Source organism: Macrotis lagotis, chromosome X, assembly GCF_037893015.1.
Source record: "Macrotis lagotis isolate mMagLag1 chromosome X, bilby.v1.9.chrom.fasta, whole genome shotgun sequence".
NCBI lineage: Eukaryota > Metazoa > Chordata > Mammalia > Peramelemorphia > Peramelidae > Macrotis > Macrotis lagotis.
This window is the reverse complement of record NC_133666.1, coordinates 168658542-168681237: the sequence shown is the minus strand read 5'-3', so window position 1 is coordinate 168681237 and position 22696 is coordinate 168658542. Positions and strand designations below refer to the sequence as shown.

General features: G+C 38.8%; 1 protein-coding gene and 1 long non-coding RNA gene across 11 annotated transcripts in view; one reads left to right on the top strand and one right to left on the bottom strand.

The window, feature by feature from the left end:
- The window catches only part of LOC141501128 (uncharacterized), a 35647-nt gene extending 18276 nt beyond the window's left edge, over positions 1-17371 (top strand). For all 4 annotated transcript variants that reach the window (XR_012472147.1, XR_012472148.1, XR_012472149.1 and 1 more), the window contains one exon: positions 17106-17371. This is a non-coding gene — a long non-coding RNA (uncharacterized LOC141501128). The remainder of the gene's footprint in view (positions 1-17105) is intronic.
- The window catches only part of PEMT (phosphatidylethanolamine N-methyltransferase), a 191682-nt gene that overhangs the window by 146993 nt on the left and 21993 nt on the right, over positions 1-22696 (bottom strand). The window lies entirely within an intron of this gene.

Here is a 22696-nt window from a genome sequence, read left to right as displayed (position 1 = left end):
CTCCTACCAATCCTCCATTTAGGTATTGATATCAATGATCCACCTGAAGCACAGATCTGATAAGTTACAGTATCAAATATTAAGAACTCTTTTGGAAATCTAAGGCTCTTCCCAGTCTGGTCATTTCCTATTTTTCTAGTCTTCTCACGCTACTCCTTTACATACATTCTGAGATCCAACCTTATCAAACTTGGCTTCTAGAAACCATACTCACCCCACCCCAAGGTAAATTTAATTCATTTAGCTTTCAGACTCTCTCCTGGGGCCAACCTGTCCTGGCTAGTGGTTAAGTAAAAACCTCACTAATCCACTCTATCTACATGACCTCACAATGAGCTTCACATCATCTAGTAGAACATTAAGCCCTACCACTGTAGGCCTCCACCATCTTCACTGTCACTTCTCTGCCACCTCCTGCTCTGGGAACAATACTCAAATTAATACTATCAGTTTGAATGGAATGGGCATAATAATCTATTATCCAATGACTTCACTCACAGTCTCAGTGAGTGACCAGACCAAAAAGTCCTTCCCTAGCAATGTTATTTTGTATGATGATGTATTGTATTTCCCCTTAGACTTTAAGCTCAGCAAGGGCCATGGCTAGCAGTCAAATCCTGCATCAGCCACTTACCTATCAATTGTGTAACCTTAGGCAAATTATGCAATCTGTTTCCTCATCTATAAAATGAAGGTTATGATAGCACCTAGGTTACAGGGTAAAGATCAAATGAGGATTCTTCAAAGTATTTTGCAAACTTTAAAAAGGCAGTTATTACTATTTTTAGACAAAGTTAAGAAGAGACCAGAATGCGAGTATTGTCAATCACTAAGTGAATTTTGATCATATACAAATAACGCCCCTTCTTGGAGTTCCCCCAGTTTCTACATCTTTAAAATGTGGAGGTTGTCTCCACCAATTTCTCTGCTAAGATTGGGGTCCATGGGTGTGGAATACTACATATAACATCAGATTTTTTATTTTTTGACAGATTAATTAGATTTTTTGAAATTTTTTTCCCCTTATTTTCTTCCTCTTCCCTATTTTTATAAGGGATGGCTCTCTAGAGAAATAAAGGCAATTTAAAATCATTGAAAAAAAAATCTTTTAAAAATAATTTTTTTAAAGAACAAGGAAGGGAAAATATATTTTAAAATTACTATAATATGAAAAAAGTATAAATTTAACTTTTTTTAATGCAGCGAGTATTAGATGACACTTCTTTACATCTTTAAGAAAAGATGATATTTTATCTCAGATAGATTTCATCTATCTGAGATAAGATATACCCATAGGTTTGGTAGCTACAGGAAGCAGTGTAGGCTCCAATGAGTCTCAGCAGTCACAATAAAGTCAGATTCCTAAGTAGCCATAGCAGAGATTCAATGACATAGGAAGAGAGCTACCTCTCCTGTACAGAAGTAGCACTGCTAAGAGACTATAAGAAACCAGCACACAATGCTCTTCTTTGTTGATTCTGGAAACCGGGCCTTCACTTAAAGGAAAGTGATGTAGAGTCACATATCTGAAAGATAAAAAGCACTAGGAAAACAGATATTTTTATAGCTTGCAGCTGCTAAGGGACTGAATCCCCTAATTGCCCTCCACTCTATGATCTAACTCTAGACCTATCTCTCAATATTGAACACGACACTCCATCTTCTACTTCTACCCCACTACCTTGCTTGTCTCATACCATACCGGGATTGTTCTGCCCAATCACTTCTGCATTTTAATCTTCCCAGCTTCCTTCAGGACTCAGTTGAAATCCCACCTTCTGGAGAAGGTCTTTCCCAATATCACCTCTGGGTATTAAGTAGCAACTTAATAATAAATGCTTATTTGCTGACTGTTATGAAAACTATTATAAAAAATAAAAAAACTTTAAAAAATTAAAGGGGCAACTAGGTGATGCAGTGGTTAGAGCACTGGCCTTGGAGTCAAAAGGACCTGAGTTCAAATTCAGTCTCAGCCACTTGATACTTAGGGACCTTGGGTGCCCTATTGCTTTGTCCCCTGTCCCCCCAAAAAGAAAAATTTTATAAATTTTTTTACAATTCTTTAGAGAATTAAAGGAAGAAAAGAAATAAGCATTAGATTCCTACTATGTACCAGAAACTGAGTTTAATAACCCTTACAGATATTACCTATGGATTCTCACAACCCCAAGAAATAGCTGCTATTAAAGACCTCAAGAACTAAACAGTTGTAAAGATATTATTCATGACCATACCATGAATAATTGAATGAATAAAATGAGATCAAGAATAAAAATACTACCTAAATTAATTTATAGATTTAATGTCAAACCAAATCACCAAAAGTTAACTTACAGAATCAGACAAAATAATGAGGTTAAGAATCTTAAGGAAAAATAATACTTTTATTTTTTCAAAAATGGGAAAGAAAGAAGTCTGGCAGTCCCAGATTTGAAACTATACTATCAAAACACTCTGATAAGATTAAAAAAATAGAAAAATTAATCAGTGAAAAAGATTAGATATGCAAGACTCAGGAGCAAATGAACAGAGTATCTTTCAATAACATGAAGGAGAGGAGGAGGAGGGAGAGAATAAGATGTACCAAAGTGCTAGACACGGCGTTAAGTGATTCACAAATATTTATTTTATTTGATCCTCACAATGACCTTTGAGCTAAGTCTTATTATCATCCTTATTTTTTACAGTTTTGTTCAGGAAACTGAGGCAGACTGGTTAAGTGACCAGCTAGCAAGCATCTGAAGTCACACTTGAACTCAGAGTTCTACTGTGTCACCTGGCTGCTTAATAAAGTCAAAGGACTCCAACTCATGGGAGAAGTACTCATTCCTTGACAAAAAGTTCTAAGAAAACTGGAAAATAATCTGTCAAAAATTAGGTTGAGGCCAATGTCACATCATGCACCACAATAAGCTACATTAAATACATAATCTAAATATAAAAATGTTTTATCATAAGAAAAAACTAAGAGAACAAAGGATCTATGAATGCTAGCTAAATTATAAGGAGAAATAATTAGGGAAAATTTTGCAGCAAATTTCACTGATTGAGAGCTGATATCCAAAACATATAGGGAATTGAGACAAATCTAAAAGAATAAAATCTATTCCAAGTGCTCTAAAAATTTGCACAGGCAATCTCAAGGAAAGAAGCTGAAGTTATCATCAGCCATGTGAAAAAATGCTCCAATTCACTAATAATAATAATAATAGAAATATAAGTTAAAACAACCTTCTATCCACCAGATTGACAAATTTAACCAAAAAAAAAAAAGGAAAATAGCAATTGTAGGAAGAGGTACTGTGAAAGGACAGACATATTAATGCACAATTGGCATTAACTGTGAATTTGTCCAACCACTCTGGAAAATAATTTAGAACTATATCTAAAAGGACAGAAAATACTTATAATGAATAATTTTTTTATTTTTTATTTATTTGAGGCAATGAGGTTAAATGACTTGCCCAAGGTCACACAGCTAGGCAATTATTAAGTATCTGAGGTCTGACTGAACTCCAGTCCTCCTGACTCCAGGACTGGTGCTCTATCCACTGTGCCACCTAGCTGCCCCCTGAATATTTAAAAAAAAAATCATGAAACTGTACAGACCAGCCTTACCACTTACCATGATAATCCAACTCCCTGGATTATTATGTATACTACTTAAGGGCAAAAAAACCTATATTGGGCATATACCCTAAGGATGTTAAAGACAGAGGAAAAGGTCTCAGCTTTACAAAACTGTATGTTGTAGTACCTTGGGAGGGGGAGGATGGATGCCCATCAACTGGGGAAGGTCTAAGCAGATTTATGGTTTATAAATATAACAATATTATTGCACTGTGAGTAATGATGAAAACTATAAATTCAAAAAAATCCTGAGATTTGTATGAATTGAGTGAAATGAGCAGGAACAATTTATGTATAACTACCAAAATTATATAAAGGTTTGAAAGACATCAGGATCATGAGCAATCAAGGGATAGATTATGGAGAACTTCAGAAGATTAATGATGACCAAAAGATTGGTGATGAAAATTCCCACAGGTTAACAAACATTGGGCAAAGATTAGAGGTACACATTTGGAAATGAGGCCAAAGTGTGGTTTTGTTTTGTTTGACCATACTCCCAGAGGTTGGGAGAGTTGATCAGTTATTGAGAGTGATGCAAAAAAAAAAAGAAAAAAAGAAAAAAGAAAAGAAAAAGGCCTCAATGAAACACTTAAAAATACACAAAAGAGAACAGATGGAAGTTCAGAAAGGTACACAGACAAGCAGGTCATTTTTGTTATGCTCACATTAAATTTAATATACACAAAAATGGAACTCAAAAGTTTTTAATTTCATATACAATCCTCTTTTTCTGTTCTTTGTACATTGAAATGTATTTAAAATGTTTGTTGGATAAAATGGAAAGTTCATAATATGGAAAATATTTTTTTAAAAATTTAATAGAAGGGGCGGCTAGGTGTCGCAGTGGATAGAGCACCAGCCCTGGAGTCAGAAGACCTGAGTTCAAATCCAGCCTCAGACAATAATTACCTAGCTGTGTGGCCTTGGGCAAGCCACTTAACCCCATTTGTCTTGCAAAAAACCTAAAAAAAAAAATTTAACTGGGTATGTATCAAAAAGAGACATACAACACTTTCAGGCACTGTCATATATTTTTGTTACAAGGAATTTTGGGAAGGGAGACAAAGATGGGGAGAGGAGGAGAATCAGTGAGTAGTAATGATGCAGATAAACAAAGCAGTATCAATGTAACATTAAAAATAAACAGAAGGAGGCCAGATACACAGAACATTTTTGGTACTCATGTTAAATTTAACATATCGGGGTTTTTTTAAAATATGCTTAATAAAATACTCTTCTATTTTTGAATAATGAAATGTTTCTATTTTTAAATTCTTCTTCAATTCATAATTTAAAAAAACATTTGATAAAAGAGAGATGATGAGTGGAGAGAGGCTAAAGTTTGAAGAAGGACATCCATAGACTGCATCCTTCACCCCCATGACATCACTGTAGTTAAACAGGCATGTATCAGTCCCTGAGCATCTGCAGTGGCAGAAACCTTCTGTGGTCTCAAAGCTTCTCCTGCTCCCTCCCACAGTACTAGAATCAGGGGAATTAAGCAGTGATGACAGTGGTAGTCAGTCAAATAGACAAATTCAAACTGTACCATCTGCGGTTTATTTTTTATTTCCTGTTTTTTGCATATCCTAAAGCTTACATCTTTTGCTTTCCCCTCCCCAGCCTGCCACACAAACAGCATTACCCCATACAAAAAAAGCTAAATCTGATATCCCAGGGGCTTCAATATTAAGGAAGATGTAGCATGCTTTAGTCACTAACCCTTAATAAGAACACTAGACTTGAAATCTAAAGACCTGGGTTGGAGTCCCAGTTCTGTCATTTATCAGCTACAGGACCTAGGGCAAAAATCTCAGTTTTCTCATTTATAAAACTTGATTTTCCTTCCTTATAATGCTGTGGTAAGCAAAGCACTGTGTAAACCACTGTAACAATGAGGGCTTAAGTAATTCATCCAGGACTTATAAAAAATGAGTCTTGAATCCAGGTCCTCCTGACCAGGCCTGGCTTTCTATCCACAGCACCACACTGCCCCTCAAAGGTGCCTAGGCAAGTCCAAATTGGTACAGTCTGAGAGAAGGGCAAAGTTTCAGCTTCCCCAGATTAAAAACACTACCTAAGGGCAAACAAACCTCCTATTTTCCAAGGGCCAGGATTCTCCCTGACAGTGAATATTCTCATAGGGCTGAGAATGCAAAGGAATTCAAACCCAGCCAGAAAGAAACCACAGGATACTAGGTTGGCACATCAGTAGGCTTTATATTCAATGAGGCTCCCGGAAGCTACGCCAGACTGGGAATCATCTGGCAAGGTCTCTTCTGAAGTGTTTAGCTCTAGGCCATGTCCTGCCTGTAAGCAGATGGCTGGGAAAAAACTTTCTGGAAAAGATCCAGGGAAAACCACCTGTACTTCAGAGAATCCTGACAGGCATTGGAACAGGGAAGGTCGGCGCTGGATATTTGGCCACACCAACTACTGGAAATAAGGAAGGCAGGCCACAGTGTTTGGTGGTTGGCTTTAGGGAGAACCATATGGAACAGAAGCAGGAAAGGAGAGACAATATAGCAGATAAAACCAGACTGGACAGGGCTTAAGAGCCAATCCTTCTTTATATAATTAGATGTATGACTTTGAGTATGCCATAATCTCTGGGCCTAAAAAAATCCTGATGGACAAAGCAAGGGGCTGAATTGGATGCGGTTCCTTCCTACTCTCCAGTTCCATGATTCTATGATCTTAGGATGGTAAGGCATCTTGTCTCAGGGGGCAGAGCCAAGAAGGTGGCATGAGGACAGGATTTCCCAGAAGCTCTCTCCAAAAATATTCTAAAAACCTTAAAATTATGACTCTAAATTTTCAATAGACAGAACCCACAGAAAGACCCAGTGAGGCAATTCTGCAGTCCAAGGTAACTTGGAAGATCCTGAGAAGGCTCTGTTACACAGGGTTGGGAGGGGTGGCAGCGCAGCCAGGATCACCAGGCAGGAGCAAGGAGTTCCAGTCATCTGAGAGCAGCCCAAGGGGTGCCTGGGGCCCTGGGAGCCCTGGCTCCTGCAGCAGAAGCAGTTTCCTGACCTGCCAACCCAGGGAAGATCAGCAGGGAAGCTTCTGCCAGAGTGAGTGTGAAGCCCAGGTTAGTGTTGCCCTCTATGGAGCCGCCCAGCAGGGAGCCCTAAGTGCTCAGCCCATGGAAATAAAAGGCTGGAGGGAGCCTGTTGAGGTCTCTCCTCTGTCCCTGGGATAGGATTCTTGTGCTTTGTCCATATTTAGACCCTGGTCACAGTCTGGGCTCCCCATTGCCATAGAACAAGGACCCTCCTTCACAACTCCAGGGCAGAGGGATGGGCTTGTGGTCATCCACAGACCAAAGCACAGGCCAGGAGAACAGTCAGAGCCCCCCACAAGACCTTGAAGGAACTGAGGTCCTTGTGGGGGCGTCCCAATAACTCAAAAGCTCAGGAAGCACCCCCAAAACCAGGGCATAGGCTGGGGAAATAAGTACAGAGGAAAAAAGGGGAACCTAACCATAGACAATTCATGGAGGATCAAAACACACACTCAGAAGATGAGAAAGTCCAAGTTTCTGTATCCAAAGCCTCCAAGAAAAATAGAAGTTGGGCTCAGGCTATAGCAGAGCTCAAAAAGGATTTTGGAAATCCAGAAAGGAAGGTAGAAGAAAAACTGGGAAGAGAAATGAGAGAGATGCAGGAAAAACATGAAAACCAGGAATATTGTCTCTAAGTCTTTATAGCCCCCTCGAAACTACCTTCTTTCAAAAACAGCTTAGTAATCACTTGAGATCGAGCAACTACCAATGTGACTAACAGTGAAGATCCCAGAAGACTGATGGAGTTATAGACTTTTAATCAAACAAGCAATCAATGAGAATATTTAAGTAATGAAGCAAAAGCATCATCTCTGATCTCATGAAATCTCGACTTTAACAGTTGACCCAAGACACATATCTGAAACAATCACTCATATCACTTTATTTTCAAACATCTATTCTGTTTTCAGTCATAGGCTCAGCTCTGTCAGAAACAGGAAATACATAAAAGAATTTCTCTTTCCATAGGTTAATAATCTATCTGGGAAAGCACACAAAAGAGTAGCAAATTAAGACCCTGCACAATGAAGGGCTAGAATGTGCAATTTTATCCTCAATGCAAGGTCAAAGCCACAGTTCAGATGAATGACATCCTAAAATATGCCAGGATCTTAAATAAGTGAGAATACCAAGCTGCCATTACTGATCTAAGAAGAATGGGAAAGATACTGGTATGACTAGAGATTGGCTAATGGGGCTCTTATTTTCAAACAGAGCAGTGTGATAAAGGATAATGAACTTGACTTTTGATTCTTGGCAGATAACTTTCCTCCAACAAATTACCATGAGCCCCCCCCCCCAAAAAAGAAGGTAATATCTCAAGCCCATATCAGATTTGAGAGTTTTCCTAATATACCAAAAAAGGGAAAGCTTGGAAGCTGTCACATCTACAATCTAGGGAATTGATGATGGTCCCAAATTGGAGGTCTATGGAATCCCAACTTTTGTCTTCAGCTGGCTATGAATATTTTTTAATAAAACTCCTTTAGACATCTAAGTCTTCTATAGTTTCCCTTTTTCTCTCCCTACTACTGATGCAGGTTGCTACCACATAATATCTTATTTGGAGAAACATTTGTCAGGAAATGAAAGAAATGAAGAGGACATGATAGTTATTATGTCCAACTCTTTTCTTCTTTTCTAATGACTTAAAAATAGAGAGCTCTCATTGCAACTACTGAAATAACTGGCCTGAATTGACCCTGCCACCAGTGTTGATCTATTGATATGATCCCAGAGAGTCCATCATGTTCTTCAATGGCTCAATGGCAGCAGTGAAACCATAGACTCAGACACCATCCCTAATCCCTAGACCTCAAGGCCATAGCATGCTGGGACGGCATTGGCAGAAAATTCTACCACCTACCACTACACTGTGTTCTGGCTTCTTTATCCTGACAGGTCTATACCTTTACCACTCAACTGAGTACTAGAAGTAAAAATGACACTTCTTTAAGACAAGAATCTCTAGGATAGTGTAGTTCAGAATCAAAGTGAGCTGTAATTGAAATGACTTATAGAACTCAAGAAGACAGGAAGTGAGGAACATAACCTCGGCAGGTAAACCCCAAAATGGACCACCTGAACAAGTGGGAAGGGCCCAGAGTTTCCAGGGGAATCTCCTGATTGGAGACTATCAGAAAATAGCCAGAACAAGATCAACAAAATCAAAGGCTTCCAAAGCTGCTGGCGGTCAGTCTCCCAGTTCACAGACCCTTCTGGCTGCTCATGAAATAGGTTACAAATCAGCTTGGGCAGCTTTCACTTTCTCTTGTCATTAGAGATGGGGAAACAAGTTCAGGAAAAAATAGGGGTGTGTGGAGGGGAGAACATTAAGTCAGAGAAGGGAAGGCTCTGATTGGAAAATGGATTGAATTATTCTTAACCAACTTCCACAGACTGAAGTAGCATGATCACCATCACTCTAATGATAAGGGTTATTTCATTAGAAATAAAATCAATCCTATGCATCCATAAATTTAAACATATAATTTCTAACATCTTCATGATTTTATTAGGAACCTCATTTTCACTTTTGCATTGGCAACTGTGCACAATCACAGCAATTTGCAGTAGAGAAAAAAATGAGAAGCAAGATGCATGAAAATTTGTGGAGTGGCTGATATGCTATGAGATACTTTCTTGGTCTTGTTCATCCTACCATTATAAAAGTTTCCTGTGCACTTGTTGCATATCTTCATTGTTTACCTTTAAAACTCAAATTTTGTGTTGCAATTATGCCCCCAAAGCATAGTACAAAGTCAGTGATGTTAGATAAGCTTTGCGCCAGAATGTCTGCAGCTGCCGTTGGCCCCAAGTTTGATGCTAATAAATCAATGATTCATCATGTCCACAAAAAGAAAGAATTTCAAACTGATATACATTTCACAATCTGTACTACCATCCACCAGCCCTGAAGGACAGTGTTGGAGGTGATGTCAAGACCTTGTCAGCCTTGGTGTCTTCTGACAGCAATAACTAAAGTCCTAGCAAGCTCTCCCTTGATTTTCAGAGGGAGGTCAAGGTAAAGAGGTTACAGTAGCATAATTACAATAAAATACCGGAGGGGTGGCTAGGTGGTGCAGTGGATAAAGCACCAGCCCTGGAGTCAGGAGTACCTGGGTTCAAATCCGGTCTCAGACACTTGATAATTACCTAGCTGTGTGGCCTTGGGCAAGCCACTTAACCCCCACTGCCTAGCAAAAACCTAAAAAATATAAATAAAATAAAATACCTTCACACCACCATCTGACAAAGTGGAAAGTTAGAGTCAGATTAAAAATGTTTTAGTTTTAAGAATTTCTTTTGCTGTGCAGTATTTATGACACTATAGATTTCATGGGTTATGCAAAATGAATATTGTCTGAAATCAGTTTTTTGGCTGTTGTTGAGATGTTAGCACAAAAGACCAAAGAATTCTAGGGAATTACTAGCAAGAAAAAAATGTTCATGTTTCAAATTTTATTCTGTGTACTGCCTTTTCTGAGTTATTTCATAGTTACTATGTTAGGGAAAGTATATTATAAGAATTAAAGCTTTGGGGGGTTTTGGGGGGGGTTGGATTTTGCAAGGCAGGGGGGTTAAGTGGCTTGCCCAAGGCCACACAGCTAGGTAATTATTAAGTGTCTGAGACTGGATTTGAACCCAGGAACTCCTGACTCCAGGGCCAGTGCTTTATCCACTACGCCACCTAGCTGCCCCAGGGACTATCTTTTTTGCCATTCTTTGCAACCCTAGTGCCTAAAACAGTCATTTCCTAATAAATATTTATTGACTTGTAACCACCAGGCCATCAGTGGCTTCCTGCCAGGATATTGCTCAGTTATGCTTAAAAGAATAGAATTTGGCCATAACAGTATCTCCCAAGTTGAAGTGAGTCCCTAAATAGAGTCTGCCAGAACTTTAATTTTGAAGGAGATTGTGTCTTGATGGGTAGATCCAGATTGCTGGATAAGTGAAAGCAAGTTGGTTTCACACTTACCTAACCTAAGTCATCCAAAAATGAGTAATACCAGATCAAGAGAATTCAATACCAAAACCTGACTTGGGGTCTGGAAGTCAATGGCATGTGCTATCAGAGTCATGAAGGGTCCCTGATGGATAATTCTACCATAATTCCTCAGAATCCTTGTGTGACAGATGAAATCTGAAATAACTGAGGAAACAAGCTTCCAAGCAAATCAAGTTATTAAACAATATATGCATTGATGAGAAGGGCAAGAATGTGTCTGAATGGTAGCCACAGCCAAGTCTTCCTAAGTCTGAAGCTTAACAGAGCTGTGGTTTCTGAAGCACTACTGGGCATCTGTGGTCCATCAAGCCTTGGAGAGAGCTCTCTTTACAAAATAGACCATTATGGAAGAGTCATCATCAAATGCCAATGATTATGTATGGGAGGAGAGGAAGGAAGGTAATCTCTTTTGGGGAGAGGAGGATGGAGTTGAATCAAAATTCACAAAAAGAAAAAAAAAATAAAAAGACTCCAGTTCAGCCTAAACTTTGAATTTCTTCTGAACTTTGAAAGTTAAGGGACTAAGATTAGTGAAGAAAATTGATTAAAGCAGAAAAGATTTAGACTGAGAGGCCACAGGGCCTGTTGGGAATATTTCAGTTTTGTTTTGAAATGATGGCCATGTTTCCTGCTCCAATCCTGTAATGTTATTTATTATTAATATTTAAATAATACTAATAATAGTAGCTAACATGTATAAATAACTATGGGCCAGGCACTGTGTTAAATACTTTACAAATATTATCTCATTTGATCCTCACCCTGGAAGATAGGTACTATTAGCATCCTCATTTTATAGATAAGGAAATTGAGATAAACAAGTCAAGTGATTTGTTCAGAATCACAAAACTGTCTTCTTGACTCCAGTCCAGTACTCCAATCCATTGCACCACTGCCTATTATCTTTACTTCTCATAATTATTAAGCATCCTAGTTTACAGATGCTTAAAGTGATTTGACTAGAGTCAAATAGCTAGTATTTGAGGCTAGATTTGAACTCAGGTCTTTCTCAGTCTTGCTCTCTATCTACAAAGCTAACCTTAAACTGAGGTTATATATTTTTCCTGGCAAAATCATAAAACCATAGTCCAACATATTGCATTAGGAAACTAAACAGAAAAAATACTCACCCTCTTCATTTCCCCAGGCTAAAAACCTTTAACCTCACCTCTCCATCTCTTCAGTCATTAATTTTTCCTTCAAAATGCCTCTTGTATCTGCCCTTTTCTCTCCATTCTATTGACATTACCTAGGCTCATTATTTCATCCTTGGATTACTAAAACAGCATCCTTGCCAGTTTCTTTCCTTGCAGTCTTTCTCCTATAATATATCTTGCACATAGCTATCTGTCAAATTAATGTTACAAAAACACAACTTTTTAAAATGTTACCATGGGACGGCTAGGTGGCACAGTGGATAGAGCACTGGCCTTGGAGTCAGTAGTACCTGAGTTCAAATTCAGCCTCAGACACTTAATAATTACCTAGTTGCATGGCTTCGGACAAGTCACTTAACCCCATTTGCCTTGCAAAAACCTAAAAAAAAAATGTTATTATGCTCCTTACCCCCTACCCCACCTCAATAATCAGCAGCGGCTCCCTATTTGCTATAGAGTTAAGTTTAAACACTAGGATTTGGGGGTACTCTACAGTCTGATCTTATCCTAGCTATCCAATTTTATTTCTAACTATTTCCCTTAAATATGCCCCTCAGCATCCTGTGACCATACTACATCTTGTCCCTCCTCTAAACCCCGAGTGATATGAGTCATCTTCCCTTGGAATACTGTCCCCCTAACTTTCAAATAAGCTCAAATTCTACAACCTATTTTAGAAGCTATTACCTTATTATTTCAGTCATTCATTTTTCCTTCACTTCTGTGGACTTAAATGGGCCAAGAGTACCCAAGAATCACAGATCTGGAGGCATCACAGAAGACTTTCATACCCAAATAAGAATCCTTATAATATGACCCCCTAGGAAGAGGGACCTCCAGGAACAACCTTTTCTTTTTTGGACAACTCTGACAGGAAATCCTTATTGACTTCCTACAACACTTTTATTTTACAACACATCAAATCAAGGAGTGACCAAATTATCTGGGCTAAAAGAGAACACAGCTCATATCGCCCTATCCCCTCATTTTGCAAGTAAGAAAACTGAGGCCCAGAGAGGCAAAATAACTTGCCTAAGGTCACATGAATAATAGGGCCAGGACTTGAATCCAATTTCTTCTGACTCCAAATTCAATGCTTTTTTTCTAACTATATTTTGCTTTCTTGGCTAATTGTGCATTTAGTAATCTGATAGCACTATGCTTTTACTGATGAGACTATTCCTTCCATCCATTCAGAATATAACCCATCCACAGCTTCTCATTCTGTATCATTCTTGTCCAAGCCTTTACATAAGTCCTAAATCCTTTATGAAAGATCTACACAACACACTAGAGGCCTTTCTCTGATTCTTTTTAATATTTTATGAAAAACAATCTCACAACATGTCCAGTACACTTCCCTTTCCAATTATATATATCTTCAATGCTGCCTTGTACACCACTCCGTGCAGGAACATAACTACTGACTAGTGAAGCCTATTATTGAGCATCCTAATTATATATTCCCTTACATCAATTATATTTTACTTTATATGTCTTAGAAAGTCAAGCACCCCATTTTGGAAGGAGTACAATCACATAAAAATATGTAAAATAATAAAAGAATGTTAGAGAGCTACAAGATCCAGGAGATCATCTGGTCCAAATGTCTCTATTTTTATATGAATACAGTTTGTTAAATTACTTCAAAATTACATCCCAATTTTCATGAGGCTTTATTTCCTTAGACTCTGGATGCCAAAAATATTTCCTGCTTATTAGCCAGGAAGGATTCATCTCATGTAGGATTATTTCAAAAGTGACAATTGACTGGCTGAAACAGGAATCCCTGGGCTGAGACTGGCCTGGAGGCAGGCAGACCTAAGAGGGGAAGTTTTGAAAGCTCATAAATAAATTGGAGACTGGGTCGTCCAAGTCCATGGGTAATAAACACATTCATTTCCTCATCTGTTGTTAGATAACTTCTTAATGAGCCTCACTCTCCCTGACACTTGGAACTAGTGTTCCCTAGGGACAGCAGGAAAAGAGGCCACTATTTACAGACCCTCCACTTTAGGACCCTGAGTCCAGAAGATCCAAGTTCTAGCTCTTTCTTTTTTGTTTTAGATTTTTTTTTCAAGGCAGTGGGTTTAAATGGCTTGCCCAAGGCCACACAACTAGGTAATTATTAGGTGTCTGAGGTCAGATTTGAACCCAGGTACTCCTGACTCCAAGGCCAGTGCTCTATTCACTGCACCACCTAGCCACCCCCTAGTTCTAGCTCTTTCCACCAACACTAAGTACACTGGTAATCCCAATCCTGTATCTCATTTGCCATTCCAATCTGACTATAACTCTTCATATTCAATGGTTGAGAAGCTCAATAAGCAGTCCTACAACTATAATTGTACAAGTTTGTGGAGTTCTATGCTTCTGGGTATAGCAACTGGTTCAGGGAAGAAGCTGTCATATATGAAAAAAGGGAGGATTTGGGATGGAGGGGAGGCATGCAGTTTTAAACTGAGTTAAACAGACTACCAATTAATCTGATAAAATAGTTTCATAAGGTGCTCTGGTTGAACATATTCTCCGTCCCAAGTAAAAGATGAGTCACAGCTATAAAGTTAAAAGGAAACTCAGGAGACCTTACAGTCTATCCATTCCATTTTCCAGAGGTCCAGGATTAGACTTGCCTAAGGTCACATAAATAGTAAGCATTGGAATAAGGCTTTGAATTCAGTCCCTTTGGATGCTAGGATTTGTGCTCTTCCCACTGTATGTAATTCTGATGGGGGAGATTTTACAAATAATTTCTCAGGAATACACCTTTTGCCTAAAGTGAATTTTACTTGTAATTATGGATTAACATAAGGACTACTTGGGAGTTGAGGGAATCCCTAGCTCTTTAGCTAGGATCAGGACCTATATTTTGCCACTGTACTCCAATGGCTCTGGAAGAGAGAGTGGGGCTGATGACTCTGCATAGCCCTGCCTCACTTCAATACAACTCACTCATAAATCCATATATCACCTCCTAATGTCACTCACTGGACCTGTCATCTAAGCTCGCCAAATTGGAGGATCTGGAATCCAAAGGAACTTCCATTCATAGGATCAGATTTAGAGTTGGAAGGAAATTTAGAGACCATCTAGTTCAATCTTCTCATTTTATAAATGGGCAGGACTAAGCTGTTTGTTCAAAATACACAATTGTTATATGTCAGGAATGGGATTTGAAGGCAGATCTGTCAGACTCCAAGTCTCCCTCTTTATCTGTGGCTTCCCAAATGGATTTCCAATTCCTAATTGTATAGGAGGTAGGAAAGGAGGGAAGGAGAAGGGTAACAGGGATGGCTAATCTACAGACCTACCACACACTTATTTTGTCACTCTATACCTTTTCAATCAAAGCATTTAACAAACCAAACACTATCACAAAAGGTTACACAAAATTTGACTTCATCTTGGAAGCTAGGAAACTCTAACCTAATCTAAATCCGTAAAATGTACAGTTGAAGACCTGAAGCCCAAAATGGTAGTGAACTGCCCAACGTTACAGAGAGCCAACTCCTGTCAGAGCCAGGTCTCCTGGCTGCTGGGTGCTCTCCTTCCACTTACCATAGCAGATGGAAGGAGGGAGGCAGGGAACAGAGAGGGCACTGCCTGTTCTTTGGGAAGATATGATTCACAGCACCAAGGCAATGAGGGCCTATTAATCACATCACACTCTGTATACTTATACCTCTTACATGGTAGCACTGTGCATGGCAGGAGCCAGGCCTCACTGAGAATGTGATCCCTTGAATACATTGCTCCAGTTACTGTCACTCAAGTGCATCTCCTGCCCTAGAAGCACAGCCAAGAAATTAATACTCCCCTAAATCCATCTCTTCCCGTCACTCTCCCCAGTCACTTCCCGAGTCTCAGTCAAACCTATTCAGTCTTGGACGTGGACTCGGATGCTAAGGTTGGGAGGGAAATCGCTGAAACAATGTTATTAATTACCCACGAGATCAAGTTCAAATTCCCTAGCCTAGCACTCAAGGCCTTCCACACTACATTCTTTCATCTATTCATTCAACAAATAGTTCCCAAGTGTCCACCATGTAAAAGTCTTGTACTGGAGGATTTGGAATCCAAAGGGACTTTGGTTGCTAGTGGAGATAGAAGTCTCTGCTTTAATTGAGTTCCACAGTCTAACAGAGGAAAAAGAACCACACAACACACCAACATGAGCTGTGTGAAGAGCCAGGTTCATTCTGGAGGAAGCACTTTTACTTCTCTGGGGTCTAGGAAGGAGGACAAGCTACTATGGGGCTGTGGGTAAGAGAGGAGCCTATATAGATAGAAGAATACGAGCCTCCCCAAGGCATGAAGCTGTTAGTGACTTGTCCTGTCAAGGCCAATGGCCTACTCTCCGCACCATGAACACCTGGCCTTATGATGCTTCCTTACCTGTTGTGGTTAGCATTTTCCTACTCTTGCATGGAGAAGTACTGGAGGCAGTAACTTTGTGAGGATTTGGGAGGTCAGTGGCCCAGAGATCCAGTCTGGTGAAGCACCAGTGAGGTCCTCAAGAGGTCTTGCAGGACCCAGCCCAGGAGTGAACTGTTCTCAGCAGCTCAGATCCTCTACTAACTCTGCTACAAGGTAGCAATCTCATCCTGGTGGATATGTCAAATTCCAAAGAATTTTCTTTGTAGGTATTTTAAATATTGAGGTTATTTTCCTCAAGAACCAAGGTATTAAAGGGGGTAAAGGAGATAGGGAGAACAAAAAGTGTGCCCCTGTCTTGGAGGGAAAGTATGTATTTCTGTTATTGCTATTTCAGTAAATATTCCTTTGGAAAAGCTAATTGATGGCAACCAGGGAAGTGATACACTGAGGCACCAATCTCTAGTGATTTATATTAGAAATACACATCAAGGGGCGGCTAGGTGGCGTAGTGGATAAAGCACCGGCCCTGGAGTCAGGAGTACCTGGGTTCAAATCCGGTCTTAGACACTTAATAATTACCTAGCTGTGTGGCCTTGGGCAAGCCATTTAACCCCATTTCCCTTGCAAAAACCTAAAAAAAAAAAATACACAACAAAATAGGGACTCAAATCAATAACTGAAAGAAAAAAATTCTCAGCACTCTGGGGTTCAACAGAAATGGGATAAAACTCAAAATAAATAAAATCTTTCTTTTAAAAAAAGAAATGGGAATTAGGATAAAGATCCCAAGAGTCCATATTAAAGCTACATATTCATTCTATTCAAACTAATCTTTGCATGTTTTGTCTCTTCCCAATAGAACAGAAGCTACTTAAAAATAAGAATTCTTCCATATTTATTTATATACATACTAGCTGGAAAAAAAATTCAGATGTCCCTTTTGTCTGGATGAGAATTGATGAAGGCTTCATGGAAAAGATGGCATTTGAATTGGACCAAAAAGGATGAATCTGGGGTGAAAAATCTATAGAAGAGTATTCCAGGTAGAAGACAGTAAAACACCATGTGGAAACATAAAGTCTCACTTAAATAATAAAATTTAACTATAGAAACATTTATCAAGTAGCTACATTGTGCTGGTACTTTTTTTTTTTAGATTTTTTGCAAGACAATGGGGTTAAGTGGCTTGCCCAAGGCCACAAAGCTAGGTAATTATTAAGTGTCTGAGGCCGGATTTGAACTCAAATACTCCTGACTCCAGGGCCGGTGCTCTATCCACTGCGCCACCTTGCTGCCCCAAAATAAATGGCAATGGGGTGGGGTTAAGTGTTGCCCAAGGTCACACAGCTAAGCAATTATTGTCTCAGGCCACATTTGAACTCAGGTCATCCTGACTCCAGGGTCAGTGCTCTATCCACTGCACCACCTAGCCTACGTTTGCTGGTAGTCTTTTTTTTTTAGTTTTTTTTTTTTGCAAGGCAAATAGGGTTAAGTGGCTTGCCCAAGGCCACACAGCTAGGTAATTATTAAGTGTCTGAGACCGGATTTGAACCCAGGTACTCCTGACTCCAGGGCCGGTGCTTTATCCACTGCACCACCTAGCCGCCCCCCCCCCCCTTTTGCTGGTACTCTTAAAGGCAGTTAGGTGATACAGTGGATAGAGTTCTAGGTCTTCTGTCAAGAAGACTCACCTTTCTGAGTTCAAATCCAACCTCAGACACTTATTTCCTCTTCCAAAAAATGGGTTACAAGAAGAAAATGGCAAACCACTCCAGTATCTTTGCCAAGAAAACCAAATGGAGTCATAGAGCTGGACATGACTAAAAAATAACTGAACAACAAATTCCTGATAGAGGAATTAATCTTTATCCTTCATCTATTCAAACCCTTCCCACCCTTCATAAACTAGTCATACTGAAGTCTGAGTGGGGTCAGCAGCAGAGTGACCACTTGGAATGATTTTCCCAACAGTCATCTTCTCAGTCAAACCCCTCCTTAGACTTGTGACACACACCTGTGAAATAACTGAGTGAGACTGTGGGGAGGATGGAAATATCAGTGGCTTAGAGTAGCGCCTTCTAGGAGATAGCAAGTCCAGCAGGAGGAAGAAGGACAAAGAAAAATATTCACAGTTCAGTGTAGGTAACCCAAGTCAGTGCACCAAATGCTCTCAGGGTTTTTCATGGTGTGTAGTGCCAGGTGAAACCTGGCCTTGGGCAACTCCAGGCTTATCCTTGAAGCCATGGTTAAGGGACCTCTGTTAACTTTTATTTATGGCTGCCTTGAGATGAATCAATCTGTAGAATTCTTTTGGGGCAAAGGATCTTAATTTGTCAAGAGCAGAAAAATTTTCATTGTTATTTTTACATTTTCTGGAATAATCCTCAGGGCTTGTTTGGGTATGGTTAAGCCAGAGTGGGTTGGAGGGCTCTAGTTTTAAGGAGATAGGCCCTTGTCCCTAATGATGAAGCCATCCCATTCGGGACAGACTCATCAGATTGCTTCAAGTTACTTAAATTTTTATTAGGCCTCCCTTGTCCTTGTGACTATTAAATTCAGACTTAATTTGTTTTTCAGATTTATTAAAAATTGCCTCAGGAAAAAAACACAACTTTTAACTGGTATACTAATTTTCTTAAAACTTTTACATGTCTATCTCCCATCTAGAATAAATAAGAATTTAATAAATATATTTTAGGTTTGGTTTTTTTTGCAAGGTAAATGGGGTTAAGTGGCTTGCCCAAGGCCACACAGCTAGGTAATTATCAAGTGTCTGAGACTGGATTTGAACCCAGGTACTCCTGACTCCAAGGCTGGGTGCTTTATCCATTATGCCACCTAGCCACCCCAATAATTATATTTTAAATGAAATCAACCGTTATAAGTTCAGAGAAGACACAAAACCAGATATTATACTAATTTAAATTTCTATCTTACAACAATTAAGAATTGACTCTTAATAACTGTTTGCTGATTGAGTAAATGACTAATTCCAGCCTCAAGTCTCAACTGTTTATCATTCATCTCAGTATTACTTATGGACCTTTGGCTGAGAAATCACTGAAACAGAGCTACCAAGTCAGTCAATATATGAGGTCCCCTTTTGTTGCCATTTGCAATAAAAAGCTTGGCTACTTCTGCTGGCAAAGATTACCAGATTGCAATACCCTATCCCTTATCACCAATACTACTGATCATCTGTGATGATGCAAAGTGTAGAGATCACAACCCACTCTCAGGCTAGTTGTTAAGAAAGCAAAAGAAATGTCTCCAAGCAACCAAGATATGAGGATTAAACCGTATAAAATCCAACTTTGTCCCATTTAAGTACTTCATCTTAACTCCAGAAAGATTTTTCAAGGAAATACACAGGACTAATCTTACGTGATTTCCCCCCCCTTCCTTTGGCAGCAAGATACTCTAAAGAGGGACAGTCAAAGGACAGTGTTTTGTTTTGTTTTTATAGATATGAAGCATCTAAAAGAACAGGTAGGATTATCAGTCTTTCAAGAGAAGATTGTTTAAAAAAATAAGTAAGAGGGGGATACTAGGCGAGGAAGAAAGAGGAGAAATAAAGAAACAATGAGTATGCCAACCATCATGGCAGGTGAAAGAAGATGACTGGCAAGTAATAGAAATGAAGATGGCCTATGGGCTCCCCAAAAATAAGCTTCTGGATATCATGTTAGACTGACAATGCCTGTCCCCAAAGCTTTCTGCTGATATTATTATTGATAAAGTAATATAATATCATCCTTAGAGTATTCTAAAGGTACAGCAGACCACCTACCATTAAAGTTAAATAAGAAACAGTTCTGCCCAGAGACAAGAGAAAAGATCATCTTCCAACTCTGGAATTCTAATGAAGCCCCTGTCCCCACTTTGATTTAAGCATTACAATATCAATCCTCCAGAGACCATATGATATTGTATCAACATCAGTAAATCTCAACCAATAGATTTATATTAAAAGAGAAAAAAGAATTGATTATAAAAATTTTGAACAAGGAAACAAAATAATTCAATCACAAACAGTCTGAGAGCCATTCCTACAACAGCAGCTAAGTGATATGATTTTGGAGGTGAGAAACAGTCCCAAAATATCCTCCACCTGCCTGAAATATTAATATCCTACCAACACAGAGTAATCCCCTAATAAGATGCCAAAGAGGATGAAAAAACTTACAAAAAACCAACTGTAAAATATGAAAGATTATTCTAAGGCAATAAGAAAAATGCAAAACAAAACAACTCTAAGGTTTATTTCACGACAAAATAGCAATACTAATAAAAGGATTAAAATAATCAATAGTCAAATTATATGCTATTTAATTATGAATTGATCCAGCTACATAAAGTAAAGCAATTTTGAATTGTACTTTTTTAAAAGAAAAAGTAACTAAAATATCCATATCCTTTAATATTTGCTGCTAAACGCTTACCTCAAAGAGGTTGATAATAAGAGAAAGATTCCATATATACCAAAATATTCAGAGCAACACTTTTTTATGATAGCAAAGACCTAAAAACAAAATGGATGCTCACTAATTGGGAAAAAGTGAAACAAAATTTGTTGTATAAATATACTAGAATGTTATTATACCATAAGAAACAATGGATATGAAGAATTCAGCAAAGCAAACAGGATTTATATGAATAGAAGCTGAGTAAAGAAGTGGAACCAGGCAAATATACTATACCACTGCCATACTCTCAGTGGAAACAACAATAAAAATGAAACTAAATGGTATATATTTATCAAATTTGACTAAGGTAAAAAGGTAAGAAAATAAAACTGTCTCCCTTACTTGCTAAAGTGAGGGGCTAGGGTGGCTAGGTGGCGCAGTGGATAGAGCACCAGCCCTGGAGTCAGGAGGAGCTGAGTTCAAATCCAGTCTCAGGTGCTTGATAATTGGCTAGCTGTGTGACTTTGGGCAAGTCACTTAACCCCATTGCCTTTGCAAAAAAAAAAAAAAAAAAAAGACCAAAGAGAACAGAAATAAGCTCCACCATCCTGTCCAGGAGTTCACCAGAAAACTAGAAATCTAGAGAAGGATAAGGATAGCAGAAGCAAAACAACCACGTGAGTTTCAGTAAACAGCCTGAAACCTATAGTGTACTCTGAGCAAGGACACAGGGATGGTGGTACTCAGTGTGCTCTCACAGGGCCTTAAACATATCGAGTATTGAACTCCAGGGAAGACAGAAGTCAAAACAAGTCCTAATAAATGTAGGTTCAAAGCCAGAGGTATCACAGTCCTGGTCCTTCAGAGCAACATCATGGGAGACTGGGAGAGGTCAGGTTTCCTCCCTTCCTCTCCCCACCCCACCCCCAAACCCAACCTCCAAATAGGCTAAGCTAGTTCTTATCCTGAAAAACAAAGAAAATTGTTTCTGAGTCTTGACTGGTCCAATAATATTCCTTATTAAGGAATAAGCCATCTAGCTGGGGATGAAACTTCCCTAGTGGCCTCTAGCCATAATGAGGTAGCTTCTGATTTACCTAAAAGCATAAAAAGGTTTGTCCATGTGGAACCAGGGACCTGGAGACTTGAAGTATACCAAAATGTTCTGTGAATCACTGAACCTTGTTCTGATAATCAGATTCCTATCTTTTCCTTACGAGAAGAGAGGAGTCAAGTCTACCTAAGAAAAATTCTATAACCTTGCCAAGTATCATTTCTATAACTATGGCTAAATAAACCTTTTTGTGTTAACTGCTAAATGACCTACATGTGTCTCATTTATTCCAATATGAGTCCTAAATTGCTAAGGGACCAACCTCAGTTAGACTCAGTCCATTATAGGGACAGTACCTAAATTAATTCACAGATTTAATGCCAAATCAAACTGCCAAGGACTTACTTTATGGAATGTAAAAATAATAACCAAATTCAACTGGAGAAAAAAAGGGTAAAAATCTCAAGGGAAATAATGAAAAAGTAGAAAAGGAAGGAAATCTAGCAGCACCAAGTGACCTCAAATTATAATGACAGTGAAAATCATAAGAATTATTTGGTACTGGTTGTAAACAACAAAAAGTTGATCAATGGAACAAATGAAATACTGTACATAACATCCAAAAGCACATGGTGATCAGGAAACCCAAGGACTTTATTATAGCAAAACCTTTATAACAAATTTTTCCGTATATCATATGAGATATGTAGATAATTGATGGAAATACATTATAAAAATGATTACTTCCCATTATATAAATGACTAAGGATGCGAATAGGTAAGAAAAAGCAAGCTATCAAAAAATACTTCAAACTACTAACAATAAGAAAAAGGCAAATTTAAATAGCTATAAGATTTCATCTCATTTCCATGAGGCTAGCAAAGTCAGCTAGAGTTGCTGAGGGATGCCAGGCATTATTGTCAGACATGTGATCACTTAACTCTATTTGCCTTAGTTTACTACATCTGCAAAATGACCTGGAGAAGGAA